General features: G+C 45.7%; 1 protein-coding gene across 6 annotated transcripts in view; it reads left to right on the top strand.

Moving 5' to 3' along the window:
• Nucleotides 1–7,471: 7,471 nt before the first annotated feature.
• ADCK1 (aarF domain containing kinase 1) overlaps nucleotides 7,472–16,155 on the top strand; it is a 123,810-nt gene continuing 115,126 nt past the window's right edge. For 4 of the 6 annotated variants that reach the window (XR_011073812.1, XM_068541951.1, XM_068541948.1 and 1 more), the window contains exon 1: nucleotides 7,472–7,566. The gene's annotated coding sequence lies outside the window, so the exon portion shown is untranslated. Of the gene's footprint in view, nucleotides 7,567–7,755; nucleotides 7,827–8,061; nucleotides 8,137–16,155 lie in introns of those variants that run through there. The other 2 variants (XM_068541950.1, XM_068541949.1) reach the window with 2 other exon arrangements.

Genomic DNA, 16,155 nt, shown 5'->3' with positions numbered 1-16,155 from the left:
CAAGATCCTGCATGCCACAACTAAAAGATCTTGCATGCCACAACTAAGACCTGGCACAGCCAAATAAATAAATAAATAAATATTAAAAAAAAAAAAGTAAGGATTTGCTGCCCCCCAGATTTTAGCAAAAGGAGCAGGCTAGGTGGATGTCAAAACCCATCTGTCTCCTCTTCCTACAGAAATTCCAACCCACCCACCTGCCCCACGAGCAGGGTAGGGCCAGGGTGTCAGGAACTCCCAGGCAAAGCTGTAATATCGTCTCCTCTTTCAGGATTGAATTAGTCCTAGACATGAGTCACATTTCCAATTGCCTTTCTTTCTGATGAGAGGGTCCTCACTGGCCCTGCTGTCCTCCTTTTTTGGCAACAGAAGGGTGGTGTGAGATTAAATTTCTCAAGTAAACTAAAAAAACCACAAAGATCCCCAGTCTCCATATCATGTGAGCCAAGATATTCTTTGGGTGAAGAGGGTCAGTGCAGACAAAGGCACTCTGATCACTTGCCGATGCTTTCTCTCTCTAATTATAGAAAGTATTTAGCTATTGTTCCCTAATTGCTTGCTGCAATTATGGTCCATTGCCATATCAGCCCCTGGCTATCCCATTGGAGAACTGAAGGAGTTGGTATGGTATTTCTCGAGAAGCCACTTTAACCCATCTAATTGTTTTCATGGCTTCACCTCTCTTCCTCCTAGTTGCTTAATAGAGAAAGGGAATTAACATTTACTGAGCATCTATTTAGAATGTGCCAGGCATTGTACAAAACCTTTGCATAGATTATCATATTCAATCCTTGCAGCAAGGCTGAGAGGCAAATGTTATTTTCCTCAATTTACAGATGAGGATTCTAAGGCACAGGAAGGTCTCACAGCCTGTTAGTAGCTGAGCCAGGGTTCAAACCCAGTGAGTCTGAGCGCGGATTCCAACGCAGGTCTGTCTGACTCCATGTCACCTCTCTCAAAAGAGCCCAAGAGTTTTTTATAGACTTTGGCTAATAGAACATTGGTACTGATGCTCCCACCACCATAGGAGAATTGGGGAATCCTGCCCCCTCACCCTGAAAGTGCCTATTTCTAGGCCCTCTGACTTGGTGAGGATGCCTGTAGGACTCTGAAAGGAGGTCTGGGATTCCTACGTTGATTTATGACACATGGAGAGATGGTGGCAATGACAAGGAAGAAAGCCACCCCACTCCCAGGGGCTGCAGCAGTCAGGGTCCTATGGGAAACAGATGGCACATTCAAGTGTTTAAATCCAGAGAACTGAACGGATGGCCTGCTTAGAGGAGGTGTGGGAAGTTAACGGGAAGCAGCTGGGCACCAGCAGAGCAGGAAGTCATTGTCATCCCTAAGTCTAAAGGGGTGTGGTGTGGGAGTGGTGCTCCTGTAGCCCAGTGGGAGCTGGGGCTAGGGCAGAGGTCTCCAACAGAAGCTGTGGCAGGAGAGGAACCCAGCCACTGCCAGAACACAGACAGGAAGGCTGGGAGCACATGTGGAAGGTGTGTGTGTGTGTGTGTGTGTGTGTGTGTGCAGACATCGGGGTCTCTCTCTTCTTTGGCCTCCCTGCCTCCTACTCACGCTTACCACTGGCCAAGCTCAACTAGAAGACAGAGGGCAGGGGAGTCTCAGGGATGCAGCCTGTACTGGTCAGCCTCCTGGGCATGGAGCAGGGCAGAAAAGGGTGGAGAGAGGACCTCGGGGAGGATACAGAGCATATTCAGCACAGGGGCTTACCTCAAGCCTGCCCTCCGTGTCAGTCTCTAGGGGTAGGACAGTGCTTACAGACTCAGAGAATCGTGGAGGGGCTTCCCTGGTGGCGCAGTGGTTGAGAATCTGCCTGCCAATGCAGGGGACACGGGTTGGAGCCCTGGTCTGGGAGGATCCCACATGCCGCGGAGCAACTGGGCCCGTGAGCCACAATTACTGAGCCTGCGCTCTGCAACAAGAGAGGCCACGATAATGAGAGGCCCGCGCATCGCGATGAAGAGTGGCCCCCACTTGCCACAACTAGAGAAAGCCCTCGCACAGAAACGACGACCCAACACAGCCATAAATAAATAAATAAACAAATAAATAAATTAATTAAACTTAAAAAAAAAAAAAAGAATCGTGGAATGTGAACGATGGAAGAGTCATTAGAGTTCTGCCCATAGAATTCCTTTACTTTACAAAAGAGGATCCTGAATCCCAGGGATGTAAAATGACAGGTCCAAGGTCAGCTGCTAATTAGTAGCATAGGCAGGACTGGAACCCAGCTCCCCAGCTCCCAGTCCATCATGCCTCTTAATTTGAGAACTGTGGTCAATTAATCATTGGTAATAAAGGATTACTGCTGAGCCAGCTTGCCTATTTCCTGTTAAAACTGCTCAAAGACCTCAGGGTGTATTTTACTTTGGCCCCAGACATTTGCCTCAAATGATTCCCTCTCTAAATACATCTGTGATCATAGTGGGCTGCCCATTCCAGAGTGTGGGCTCTGGAGTTACACTCATGGGTTGGAAGCCCAGCTCTGCCCTTCGGCATGAGCTTGGACAAGTTGCTTAACTCTCTGTGCCTCAGTTTGTTCAACTATAAAATGGGGATAATAGTGATATGTATCTCATATATCATGAGGATTATATGAGAAAACGTACATACTTAAAGCACTTAGACTAGCATCTGGCAATGAGTGCTTGATAAATGATAGCATATATATGTATATATAATATTTATTAGAATATATAAATATATATATATATATATTCCAATAAATAGATTTGCAATTCTGGTTAAGAATTTATATGGTTTTTTACCCTTACTGAGATATATCAGCTATTTTTCACAAGGAATTTTTCTTTTGCCTCATGACAGATAAGAAAATTGAAGGGTATGTCAATTAGATTTCAATAAATTTGGAAAACAAAAGAAGCCTGAAGGGCCTGGGTGATGTGCCTTTTGTGGGATTTCTCAGTCAGTCAGAGGCAGATAAGAAATCCCTGTTCTCCATATCACTCCAGCCCCCAGGTTGGAAATTAATTCCAGATTACTCATCTTGATTTACTTCCTCCCAGATACTAAAAAAAAATCCCTTTAGGCTTCCATCAAGTCCAGGCCCGTCTGACCACCTCATGGGGCAGGCCAAGCAGGTTTCTGCCCTTCCGCTCTACTACACAGATGTACCTGGATTGGCATATGGATTGGGCTGCCGATCCTCTGGCAAACGCTAAACTGCCCTCTGGGGTAGCTGGATCCTGACCTTCTGGCCCTGGGTCTGAGTTGACTTCCTTTGTCCTACTGGAACATTCTGTCCTGGGCAGGTGCTAACACCAGCTTCGGGCCTCTAGCCCATGCTTCCTTCTGCTGCTGCTGTTGTGGATGGACTCCTGTGGGGCATTGCTCCCCTTTGGGATGCTGCTGGGAGCCAATGCAGCTTTCCTGCTTCCTTTACCACAGGCCCTAAGCCTTCTCCCCCTGCCTAGAACACAGTTCCCTTATTACTTCCTCTGCTGTGCTTTTTTCTTGTTGCCTTAAGGAAGAACTTTGTACTTTGGTTTCTCTTGCTTTTCCTCTGGTTGGCTGTGTGATGCTTTCTCCCAGATGGTCCACCTCTGGGATAAGCCACACAGCACCCTGAATGAAAACCTCTCTTGCACAGCATTCTAAACACTCAATGTAGCAAACCCAGGCCTTGCTGTCCCAGAAATGTAACTGGAATGAGTTAGTTGCTTTCCTTAATGGCTTTGGTTGCTCAGTGCATTTTCTATTTAGCTTCGCTGGTCATGTCCCCTCTCAATTTAAAACCCTTCAATGGCTTCCTAGTGCACTTGGACTAAAATCCAAACTGATGAGACCTCCAAAGGCCCCTGCCTGCTTCTCCTACTTCCTCCCACACCATTCTCTCTGCTCAGTCACACTGGGTTCCTTCCTGTTCCTCAAACATACCAAGCTCTTTCTTACCCCTGGGCTTGCTGTTCCCCCTGCTTGGAACATGCTTCTTCATCTTCCCCATGGCTGATGTGCTCATCCATTCGGGTGCAGCTTCCTCAAAGAGGCCTTGTGTGACTACTCTCTCCAAAGACGCAATCAATGGCCTCTGTCCAGTTACTCTTTACCACACCCCCGTTTCCTTCTTTCACAGAGTTTATTACATCATGCAACTATCCTGTTACTTCTTTGCACGTCTATTGTCTGTCTCCTCTTTCTCCACCTCAGGCAGATGACACTCTGTGAGGGCAAGGACCTTGCCCGTTTTATTCACCATTATATCCTTAGCACCTACTGTGTGGCAGGCACTGTTCTAGGCACCATGGATCTAAATCCATGCTCTCATGGAGCTTATATTCTAGTGGAGGAGACAGATAAAAGCCATCTTAAACAAATGAATGATATAATTTTTAGTACTGATGAGTACTTTAATAAATAAAGCAGTGTAAGGGGATAGAATGTGTCTCAGGGAATGTGGAGGGGTGGTGGTGGTTAGATAAGGGTGATCAGGGATGGCCTCTCTGGAGGGGTGATGATGAAAGAGAGAACAGATTGCTGTGACAGAGCAGACCTTTGAAATTATGGGGGAACAGCAAGTGTAAGGGCCTCAAGGGAGCAGGCAGATTGGCAGGTTGAGGAAGAAAAAGGAAGCTGGTGTGACTAGAGTGGTGTGAGCTGGGGGAGGTGGGTGGGAAACAAAGGCTGGAGACAGAGGGAGTGGTAACAGCCATGGGCAGAAGGGAGGGCTGGGTAAAGAGTTTGTATTTTCTTCTAAGTGTGATGGGACACATCTGTACAGCACTATTCAGTTTCCAAAGCACAAACACCATCTCACTTGATCCTCACAAGAACCTCTGAGGTAAGTAGGACAGATGATAGTTCATATCTTTTATCAAGAAGGAAACCACCATTTCATTAAGACGAAAATGAAAGCTCTGCTAAGTGAGAAAACTTGCTTTAAGTCACACAGTTCAAACAAGATTCTGTGAATCTGTGGTGTTTAACCTTGGCTGTGTATGGAAATCCTCTGGGGAGCTCTGCAAAATCCTTCTATCTGGGTTCTGTCCCTGGAAAATGGATTTAAGAGCTCCAGGGTGTGTCCCAGGAGGATTGTTAAAGCTCTCCCAGTGATTCTGCGGGGGCTAGAACTCTACACTGCTCTCAGTCTACCCACTTTTCACTATATGAACTGTCTTCTTGACAGAGCCTGTCCACTAAACTGCCCATTAAAACCACCATGGCAACTTCGTAAGAATTACAGAGGCCCAGACTCCAAAATCAGAATTTCTGGGGCTGGGGCTCAGGCACTAGCTTGTTTAAAAGCCCCTCACTTGCCTATCTGCTTTGGAGCCTCCCACATATATTTTTAAATTTTTTCTATCTGCTGTTGTCTCCTTTCTTGTTCCTTTTGGGGTTTATGCCTTTTTTATTCCTTTCCTGTCATTTTCATGGGATTTTAGGCAGGCATGGATTTAAATGGGTATACTAAACATACCATGTTGAACTGGAAACCTGCTAAATTAAAAATTAAAAAAATTTTAAACAATTAAATTTTAATTATAAAAGTTATACATACATTCACTGTAAAAAATTCAAATATTACAAAAGGGTACAGTATAAACTGAAAGTACTCCAGCCCCACCTCCCCCATTCCCATTCCTCAGGGTTAGCTGCTAGCCTGCTGGTAACGATTTCATAGTTAACGTCCAATTAGAGTAACCATATTAAGTTTTTAATATATTTTCTTTCTCTGTGGTTTAAAATTTTCCATTTTAATTTAAATGTCTTTATGTCTTTTACTGTATTCTTCATCTTTATGCTTTTTTATATGAATTTTCCTATGCCTGGTCTGCTCCCCAACACCCTTCTCCCGGGGAGCCCCTGTTCAACCTTTGATTCTCAGCCTATAAGTCATGTCTTAGTTTACAAAGCATTTCAGAATCCCCTGGGCAAAATTAATGCTCCCTTCTTTATGTTCCTATACCACTTTGTTCATACCTCTATTCTAACACTAATCACACCACTTGGAAATTATTCCTTTTTTTAAAAAATTAATTAATTTATTTTTGGCTGCATTGGGTCTTCATTGCTGTGCGTGGGCTTTCTCTAGTTGTGGCGAGTGGGGGCTACTCTTCCCTGCGTTGTGCGGACTTCTCATTGCAGTGGCTTCTCTAGTTGTGGAGCATGGGCTCTAGGTGCATGGGCTTCAGTAGTTGTGGCACGTGGGCTCAGTAGTTGTGGCGCATGGGCTTAGTGGCTCCGTGGCACGTGGGATCTTCCCGGACCAGGGCTCGAACCCATGTCCCCTGCATTGGCAGCTGGATTCTTAACTGCTGCACCACCAGGGAAGCCCGGAAATTTTTCATTTTTTTTATCTTAACACCTATACATTGCAAACTCGAGGTGGTGGCAGCTGTATTATGCAACTCTGTAGTACTGCTAGCTCTGTACTGTAGCCCTGTACTGCAAGTGTCTTCTCCCAGTTAGTGGCTTGTCTTTTTTCTTCATGCCTTTTGATGGGGAAGCTCTTAACTTTAACGTAATCCAAATTTGTCCAAGTTTTCTATACCGTTTTGCTGATGTCATTTAATAAACCCTTCCCTGAGATAGTAGGAAATTTTCCTTCAAAAGTTCTGATTTTCCTTTTTCCTTTTAAATTCTTTAATCTATTTGGAATTAATTTTTTGTGTTAGGGCCCAACAGATAACCAGTTGGTTCAGCTCATTTGCCAGCTCTGTCATATATCAAGATTCCACATGGGCCTGGATTGTTTTTGGGCTCTCTAGGCTGTTTCATTTTCCCTCTCTGCCTATCCCTATACTAATATCCCATAGTCTTAATTTTTATAGCTTCATAATAAATGTTGATATATGTAAGGATAAGTCCTTGAAACATGTTACTCTTCTTCAAGAGTGTTTAGGCTCTGCTTTGTCCTTGTTTTTCCATATAAATTTTAGCTTAACTTGTAAACGTCCAGAGAAAATCCTGTTGGAAAATTTATTAGAATTGCATTGAATTGATAGATGAATCTTCCACCTCATCTCTGTTCCCCCACGAAGTAGCTCAAGAGATGTTTATAGAAGGAATGAAGGTCTGATGATTGTCTCCAAAGTACATCTTATAAACAAACATTCAGTAAATGGAGGTCAATGAATGAATGGGGGACAAAATGACTAAGATCGATCAGCACTTTCTTACTATTCAGCAACTGTCAGTAAACTTCTTTGCCTGTTGTTAATACACAAACCCACGACTTCACCCTCCTACTGAACATAAATCTATGACCAATTTGGATAGCTTCTTCAAAATAAGTTTTCAGGAAGGCTCCTGGCCGCAGCGCAGGCAAAGAAACAGGCTATCTGACAGGTCAAGTGTCTGTGACCCCTCTGCCTCCCTAGGTGGAGCGGTCCAGGGAGACAGCGGTTGTTCTTTGGCCCTTTTCCCCGCGGCTTAGGGAACCAAGAAGAACTACAACTCCCGGCAGGCCGCGCGGCACCCCGGCTTCACTAAGAGCAATCCGGAGGTGGCGGCAAGCAAAGTTCCCCGCGAACTCCCGCCACCAGGCTGCTGCTGGAAGCCGGGCGCCGCGTCTCTGTTTCCCACGGGGTGAGTAGGGGCAGCTCCTCGGAGGCCCGCGCAAAGCCCGGGCTGCCACGGCTGCGGGGCGCGGGTAAGCCAGAATGGACGCGCCGGGCGCCCGCCTCTGCTGGGGCCTCCAGCCGGGAGGGAACCCTGGGCCGGTGACCTTATCACCCGGGACCCGGCGCGCGGCCATGTGACTCGGGTGACTGGCAGTGCCCCACCCCCTCTGCGGCGACTCTCCAGCCTGGCTCACCAGTGGGCGGAAGCGTGGCGCAGTCCTGCGCGTAGGTAGAGCTGGAGCTGGAGGGAGGCAGTAGGCGGCTCACCTAGACCTCCTCAGCCTAGGTGGTCTGTGGGCTCCGAGGCGCAGGCGTCCGGGGCTGGAGCGCAGGCTGGATAAGAGCGGGGGCGCGCAGATATCCTTGCCCTCCGCAGGGGCCTGCGCGACGCCGGAGCGCGCCGTATCTGTAGCACTTGGCGGGGCCCTGAGCTTGCGGGGACCTGAGCTGCCGGATCACACAGTAAACGTGTGCTGATGACAGCGCTGTGTGGAGAGAAGCCTTTAGAAGACGTCTAGTACAGCTCTCTCCCCAGGTTAAGTGGCATTTCCTTTCTACTAACTAGGAAGTCATTCGATTCAACAAGTACTTATTGATCACCTCCATGATTCTTGGCACTTAGTGGCTGCTCAGGAAATATTTGCGGTGTTGAAAGTGAATTAGGCTGTATCTGTGCCTTCACACGTTTTCTTTAAGCAGTAGTTCTCAAACTTTAGCGTGCATCAGAATCACCTGGAGGGCTTGTTACAACACAGAAACCTGGACCCCATCCCCCAAGTTTCTGATTCAGTAGGTCTGGGGTGGGGAGCGAGCATTTGCATTTCTAACATGCTCCTAGGACTTACGGATGCTGCTGGTCTGGGAACATACTTTGGAGTATCACTGTTTTGTAGGAAAAATTCCTGTGAACTTAAAGCACCAACTCGTCACTCCTGGTCCTGGGCCTTTCTGTCCTGGCTTGCCAGTTTAACTTCGGTAGTGATAGTAAACATGTACGTATTACCTTGTTCACTGTTTCTTCCCCCACATTATATACAGATTTTCATGTAGTCTACACTTGTGTCAATTTTCCTGGGTTACATCATACTGTATCTTTGGCCATTTCTCAGCAGCCCTCAGGATGTAAACTTTGACCTCTGCTGGGAGAGTTTACATTTTTTCCCTTTCTGATATACACTTATTTTCTTGTCGCACAAGGGACCTATACGACAAGAATAGTGCTTGGTTCATGCATTCCCCTCCCCCCCCCCCAAGTCACTGAATAAACCATCTCAGTTTAGCTATCTACATCAGAGGCACTTCAGGGACCCACCTCAGGGCCCAGCAAGCCCTGTTCTCATCCACCTTGTGCTCTCTTGGCTGGAGCAGACACACCTGTATTCAAGTCCTGGCTGCATCACTTAGTAGCTTCCCAGCCAAGTTTCTTACCTTTTCTAAAACTCAGCTTCCTGATCTGTAGAATGAGGCTCTAATAGGATGCACCCCAGAATGTAGTTGTGAGGGTTACATGAGATGTTTAAGCACTTGGCGCTGTACATTTCCGGTTACAATCTCACTCACTCTTCTCCTCTTACCTGCTACTCACTCTTTGTGCTTGGTTTTCCACTGTTCTCCCTGAGTCCCCCTATCTCTGGATGAAGTAGGTGGAGAATTCTATTCCTTGCCTGGATGAGATTTATTTTTCCCGTCTACTCTGGGACTTTGGCATCAGTTGGGGATTCCTTTAATCAATATTGATTGAATCACCTTCTGGGCATCAAACACTAGGAAAGGGAGTGATTACATTTGGGTTACATTCCTATCTACAGGGCAGGGCAGGGCAGGGCAGGGCAGGGCAGGGCAGGCTATAAACCTGCTCAGGTCAACTAGATGGTCCCTCAGCATTGATATGAGACATGATGGTATCATCCACCTTGGTTGCTTTTTATCTACATCAGTAACCAGTTTTCCCTGAAAACCAGATCACTCTCTCCAAATGTATTATTGGGTCTTTTCCAGTCTTGGGAGCAGACCAAAAGAAATACTGCTCGTTTGTCTAACGGTCTCTCTAGGAAATGGGAGGAGGAGCTGTGGTCACTTTATGGGATTAATGGGATTGGAGCCCTAAATTCTTTCCTCTGTGGCTATTCTCACCTGTGCACCAAACAGGGAGCAGTGATTCTAGGCTTACTGTCCTGTAATGTGGCATGGGGAGCAGGCAGCAGGTGGATGGTAGCTGAAAAGGCCTAGCCCTGTGAACAGTAAGTGCTTGGTTCCCTATTAAGTTCTGTACAGAGGGTGGAATTTCATTTGACCATCAACTTTTAATTTGTAGAACTTCCCAGACTCTCCTCTTGCCTTGTCTCAGTGCTTGCTAGTATGTTTCCTGTGGTCCAGCGAGATGGATTCCATGCTCATCCTTGATTTGACAATAACACAGCTCTCCTAAATGTTTCATAGCCTTGAATTGGTGGTTTCTAGTGAGGTGCTTTGGTTGATCTGTGACATGCTGTTGATTTCCAGGGTGCCAAGCAGTGTCTTCCCTGTGCCTGGCACTGTTTGGGGGTGGTAGAGGGTCAGAAATCATAGTGACTGATGCAGTTACCTGAGAATGGAGTTAGGAATGTTGGTGATTGGAGGTCTGCGAGTCCCTGTCAGGAAGGTCACGTGCCATAAAGAGAAAGGGCTGAAGGTCTACTCTGCCATTTACCAGCTGAGCCACCTGGGGCAAATCGCTCACCCTCTCTGCTCCTTGGTTTCCTCATTTATACCTGGGGATGGTAGTAATACCTGTCTCACCTCACTGGGTTGTGTGGAATAACTAATGAGATAATGAGTGCAAAGGGCTGTGTAAAGATCAGTTATTGCTAATATTATTATCTAATGGTTAGGTTTTAGGGTCCAGTGGCCCCAGGCACCTCCCCCTCCCACCCCCAACCAAAGAAAAGGATGTGCTGTTACGAGAAACAACTCAGGTGAAAGTCAAAAAAGGCAAGTAAACAGAACAGGGCAGGTGATTCATTAGCAAAAGATTTAATAATGAAAGGTGTTTTTCATCGACAGACATATTTCACGGCTGACAGGGTCTTTTAAAATTGCTACCCCGAGGGAAGCAACTCATTTACATGTTAAAGACTCACTGACACCTTATGGAAAACTCCAGCTCCAGTCTATTTAGATACAGTTTGACTCCTATATCATCTATTTTATGTTTTTCAATTTCCACCTCTTTTATTACTGAAGACATTTGCATGAAAACTGGGTCTTGGGAGTTGTGTCTGCTTTGCTGCTGCTTCCCCACTCAGAGGTGGGCTTAAGGCTGGGGTGGCCTCGTTGCCTAGAGGGACAGGCCTGGAGGATGGTGCAACCTGAGGAGGATGGGGCTCGGGGAGGGAAGTCTGGGAGGGGTGCTGGGGGTGACTGGAGGAGGATGGCTGTCGAATTGTCAGCCCAAGTTTGTGATTCTCACCTGGGAACCTGTGTTGTTACTGACTCTGTACAGGTCTCATAGGGTATAGTTTGCCCATTCATTAATTCATTCATTCAGTAAATACTTTTGGAGCACCTATTCCATGTGCTAAGCAAGGTTATGGCCAACTATAGCCTGCAGGCCAAATCTGACCACACCCATTACTTTACATAGTGTCTATGGCTGTCTTTTGCCTTGCACTACAATGCAAAGTTGAGTAGTTATAACAGAGATGTTATAGCCTGCAAAGCCAAAAATATTTCTATATGGTCCTTTACGGAAAAAGTTTGCTGACCCCTATTCTAGGCAGAGAGAATAGCAAGTGCAAAAGCACTGAGGCTGCAACCGCATAGCACAGGGAGATCAGCTCTGTGCTTTGTGACCACCTAGAGGGGTGGGATAGGGAGGGTGGGAGGGAGGGAGATGCAAGAGGGAAGAGATATGGGAACATATGTATATGTATAACTGATTCACTTTGTTATAAAGCAGAAACTAACACACCATTGTAAAGCAATTATACTCCAATAAAGATGTTAAAAAAAAAAAAAAGCACTGAGGCTGGAATGTGCCTGGCGTGTTTGAGGAATAGCAAGGAGGCTGCTGCCATTGGGGTGAAGTGAGCAAGGGGGGACAGTGGAATGGCCTGAAACACTGGAGAGAACTGGGGAGTCAGATCATGACGGGCCTCGCAGGTCATGCCAAGACCTTGGCTCTTTTGAAACCACGTACCTCAGACTGGGACTCGAACCCAATTGCACTTTAGATGGGATTCGAATCCAGCCAAAATTCCTATTGGGACTCGAACCCATGGGCTGGGACTTGAACCCACTGTCTTTTAATTAAAATCACTCACCTGGTGTCAGGACTTACTGAAGCTCAGGTTCTTTATGTCTCAGCGCAGAAGGAATTCAGTGAGAGGCAGAGTGATAGGTAAGAAGTAGATTCATTAATATAGGACACTTGTGAGAAATAGAAGCAGGCAGGCAAGGGGGCTCTGCCCTGAGAACTAAGTGGGAAAGCAGGTTTATTTCGTGAGATACACACTCCATAGACAGATTGTGGGCCATCTCAGAAGGCGAGAGACCCTGAGATATGGGGTGGTTAGTTTTTATGGGCTGAGTAATTTCATAGGCCAATAAGTGGGAGGATTATTCCAATCATTTCTGGGAAGGGGTGGGGATTTCCAGGAATTAGATCATCACCCACTTTTTGGCCGTTTATGATCAGCCTCTGAACTGTCATGGCGCCTTTGGGTGTATCTTTTAGCTAATGTATCACAATGAGCATATAATGAGGCTCAAGGTCCACTGGAAGTCGAATCTTCTGCCATCTTGGGCCTAATTGGTTCTAACTAGTTTATGTCATATCCTCAATGGCTGTGTCATTCTTTTAAAGGTTGTGCCCTGTCCCCTTCCCTCCTGTCTCACTTTGAGTGAGGTGGGAGCCATGGGAGAGTTTAGAGCAGAGGAATGCAGAGTTTGACGTAAGTTTCCATGTTGAGAATAGACTGGGGAAATTTTCACTCTCTCATTCATTCATTCAGTCTTTTTTTTTTCTTTTTATTAGCAGACTTATTTACTCACTTATTATTTATTAGCGAATTCTGCCCTTTGCATTTAGTGGAAGAGGCAGATATAGGACCAGATTATTAGAGGTAAAAGCAGTGTACAATGAGACCACAGAGGAAGGAGCAAGGAATTCTGAGTGATTGGCTGACAAAACTTCATAGAGGGATAATGTGGGATTGAGTGTGGGGGGATATTTTGGGAGATGAAGCTGGAAAGGTGGGTTGGGATGAGAATGGGGTGGGCCTTGAATGCCTTGCTAGGGAATTTGGACTCTCTGGTAGAGAGTGGGTAGGTAAGAGTGATAAGAATGCACTTGTGGGTTAGGATGATGATGACTTGCATGAAAGAGTGAAGTTTGGCTGGGATGTGGGGAAGTGTTTGGAATGGGGAATGGTTGAATGGTTCAGGCAAGATGTGATGGGTTTCTCCCACCTCCTTTATTAATTGTACAAGGTTGTGCTGAATTCTGGTCCCTGAGAGCTACGAGTTCTTCTATATAAGCTCTTCAGCTTTTCAGAGAAGAAGAAATGAAGTTTAAGATAACAATAAGGAAAAGAAGTCTCATTTACTGAGCATGGTAGGCATTCTGTTAAAGCAGCATCTCACTTAATTCTCACAATGACCCTATGAGGTAGGTACTATCAAGAGCCTCTTTTGTAAATGGAGCCTCTAAGAGGTTGTGGTTTGCTCACGGTCACACAGCTGGTAAGCAGTAGAGCCGGGGGTTCTTCCCAGCTCCAGAGGCTGAGTTCCTGACCACCGGTTGCTCTGTACTGCCTTCTTAGTGTGGGCTTTTCTGCAGGCCCCACAAGGAAGGTCCCTGGATCACCCCTCATGGACCTTTTCGAACTGATGATCTTGAAGGAGGAAGGTGTGTGAGGAGCTGAGGGCACTCAGCCTAAATTAAGGCCTGCGTCCCGGTCCAGCTGGGAACCTGTGTCTTGGCAGAAACAAGGTGGAGGGGACATTGAGTGTGCTGCCCCTTTCGATAGCAGATACTACAGGCTGAGGGTGTAGAGAGCAAGATTGAAAGGTAGGGCTAGGTGGGGGACTGCCAAGATGCTAGAAGTGGGGCATGCAGAAGTTGATAGGGGAGTAATAAGATCCTTTACTAAGCCTGGCATTGGGTGAAGACAGAATAACAACCACCACAATAGCGGTGGTGGTAATAGTGTTACTGGTGGGGGACCCCTTCTAGGGTCTGGGCGTGGGCTCTTGTCTAACTCGGAAATGAATTGTCCAAGGAGACACACGTACTGACAAAACAAAGGGCTTTATTGAAAAGGGGCACTCCAGCGGAGAGCAGCAGGGTAAGGGGACCCAGGAGGACTGCTCTGCCACGTGGCTCACAGTCTCAGGTTTTATGCGGGGGGGCATTTAGCTTTCTGGGTTGTCTCTGGCCAATCATCTTCTTTGTGCTCATATTTGGGGTCCTTCCTGGTGGCACGTGCATCTCTCAGCCGAGATGGTTTCCAGTGTGAGGGTTTCTGGGAGGTTGGCAGGACATATTATGGGTGGGGGTCTCCTCCCTTCTCTCGGCTCCTCCCCAATTCTTCTTTGGTGGCAGCTTGTCAGTATCCTGCTCCTTATTGGGACCTCCTGTTGTGAGACAACTCATGCAAGTGGTTATTACCGTGCCTGGCCAGGGTGGGCGGTTTTGGTCCAAGGTTCCATGACAGTAGTAATTGCTACTGTGTTCTTACTGTGAAGGTGGCACCTTGCTAAACATTTTGCATGATTTCCTCATTCCTCACCACCTCGTCAAGTAGGCACTGCTATGATCATCCCCATGTTACAGACAAGGTCATGGGATTCAGAGAGAGTTAGCAGTCTGCCCCTGCCTACCCGATGTGTAAGTGATGGTGTCGGGACTCAAACTCAGGCCCACTGGATTCTGGAGTGCTTATTCTCAACCACCGTGCTCTCTCTCATCTGAAAGGAACGAGGGATGGGGTAGGGAGGTTTTCATAAAACAAAGAAGATGTAAAGAAAGGGGACACTACAAAGCAAGGTTTAATTTATTCTTTTTGTTTATAAACCCCTTTCTTGCAGAGTTAGGAACTGCTCCCAGGAGTTGGGCCAGAGCATTTGCTTTTAGTGAAAGAAATGAGTTTCTTAAATTATCCCTTTAAAAATAATTGCTTGCATGGCACTTCCTTGGTGGCGCAGTGGTTAAGAATCCACCTGCTGATGCAGGGGACACAGGTTTGAGCCCTGGTCCGGGAAGATCTCACATGTCACGGAGCAACAAAGCCCATGCACCACAACTACTGAGCCTGAGCTCTAGAGCCCACGAGCCACAACTGCTGAGCCCACATGCCACAACTACTGAAACCCGTGCGCCTAGAGCCGTGCTCTGCAACAAGAGAAGCCACCGCAGTGAGAAGCCCACGCACCACGGCAAAGAGAAGCCCCCGCTCACCGCAACTAGAGAAAGCCCACGTGCAGCAACGAAGATCCCATGCAGCCAAAAAAAAAAAAAAAAAATTGCTTGCAGTCATCCTTGTGGGGTGAATGCAGTCATCTGGGGTTGCGAGTGGGTAGGATAAACTTGGAAAGGGGCATGGTTTCACTGATGAATTTGAACATATGAAGGCTCTCTTTATTAAAAATGAAATATTTAGAAGAGTGGTTCTCAAACTTTACATAAAAATAACCCATTATATTTCCTATTATATTTATATATATTTTATATATATAAATATATATAAATATATATAATATAAATATATATATTTATATATATTTCCTGAGTCCTACCCCCAGCTTTGATGATTCAGTGGGCCAAGGGGTGGACTTCAGAAATCTGCATTTTTTTTTTTTTTTTTTTTTTTACTTTGCTATATCATTATCATTATTATTATTTTTCTGGAGTCTAGTTGATTTACAGTGTTTCAGGTGTATAGCAAAGTGATTCAGTTATACATATATATTGTTTTTCAGATTCTTTTCCATTATAGGTTATTATAAGATATTGAATATAGTTCCCTATGCTTTACAGTAGGTCCTTGTTGTTTATCTATTTTATATATAGTAGCATGTATCTGTTAGTCTCAAATTCCCAATTTATCCCTTCTCCCACTTTCCCCTTTGGTAATCATAAGCTTGCTTTCTATGTCTGTGAGTCTAGCAGAAATCTACATTTTTGAAATGGCACCCAGATTGATATTTTTTGCAAGAGTTCCTCTGACCACACTTTAGAAATGCTGGCTAGGAAAAGAACACTGCAAAGGGAAAAACAATGGGATTATAAAAAGAACTGGGTCCAGAAAAGTCAAGAAAGGAGAGAAAAAGAAACAGAAGAGGTAGGAATATAGAAAGCACAGAAGGTGGTAAAATTAAATCCAAATACATAAGTGATTATGTTAAATGCAAACAAAATCAACTGTATGCTATTTAGAGAAACAGTATAAAGTGTAAGTTGAAAGTAAAAGAATGGAAAAATATGTCCCTGTGTATACTTTAAAAAAATCTGTGACTATATTATGAGGCATGAGTCAAAATAGACTTTAAAGAAAATGCAGACAAGGCTGTTTGG

Source organism: Eschrichtius robustus, chromosome 1, assembly GCF_028021215.1.
Source record: "Eschrichtius robustus isolate mEscRob2 chromosome 1, mEscRob2.pri, whole genome shotgun sequence".
NCBI classification, from domain to species: Eukaryota; Metazoa; Chordata; class Mammalia; order Artiodactyla; family Eschrichtiidae; genus Eschrichtius; species Eschrichtius robustus.
The sequence above is the reverse complement of the archived record's forward strand: the minus strand, read 5'-3'. Positions and strand labels throughout refer to the sequence as shown.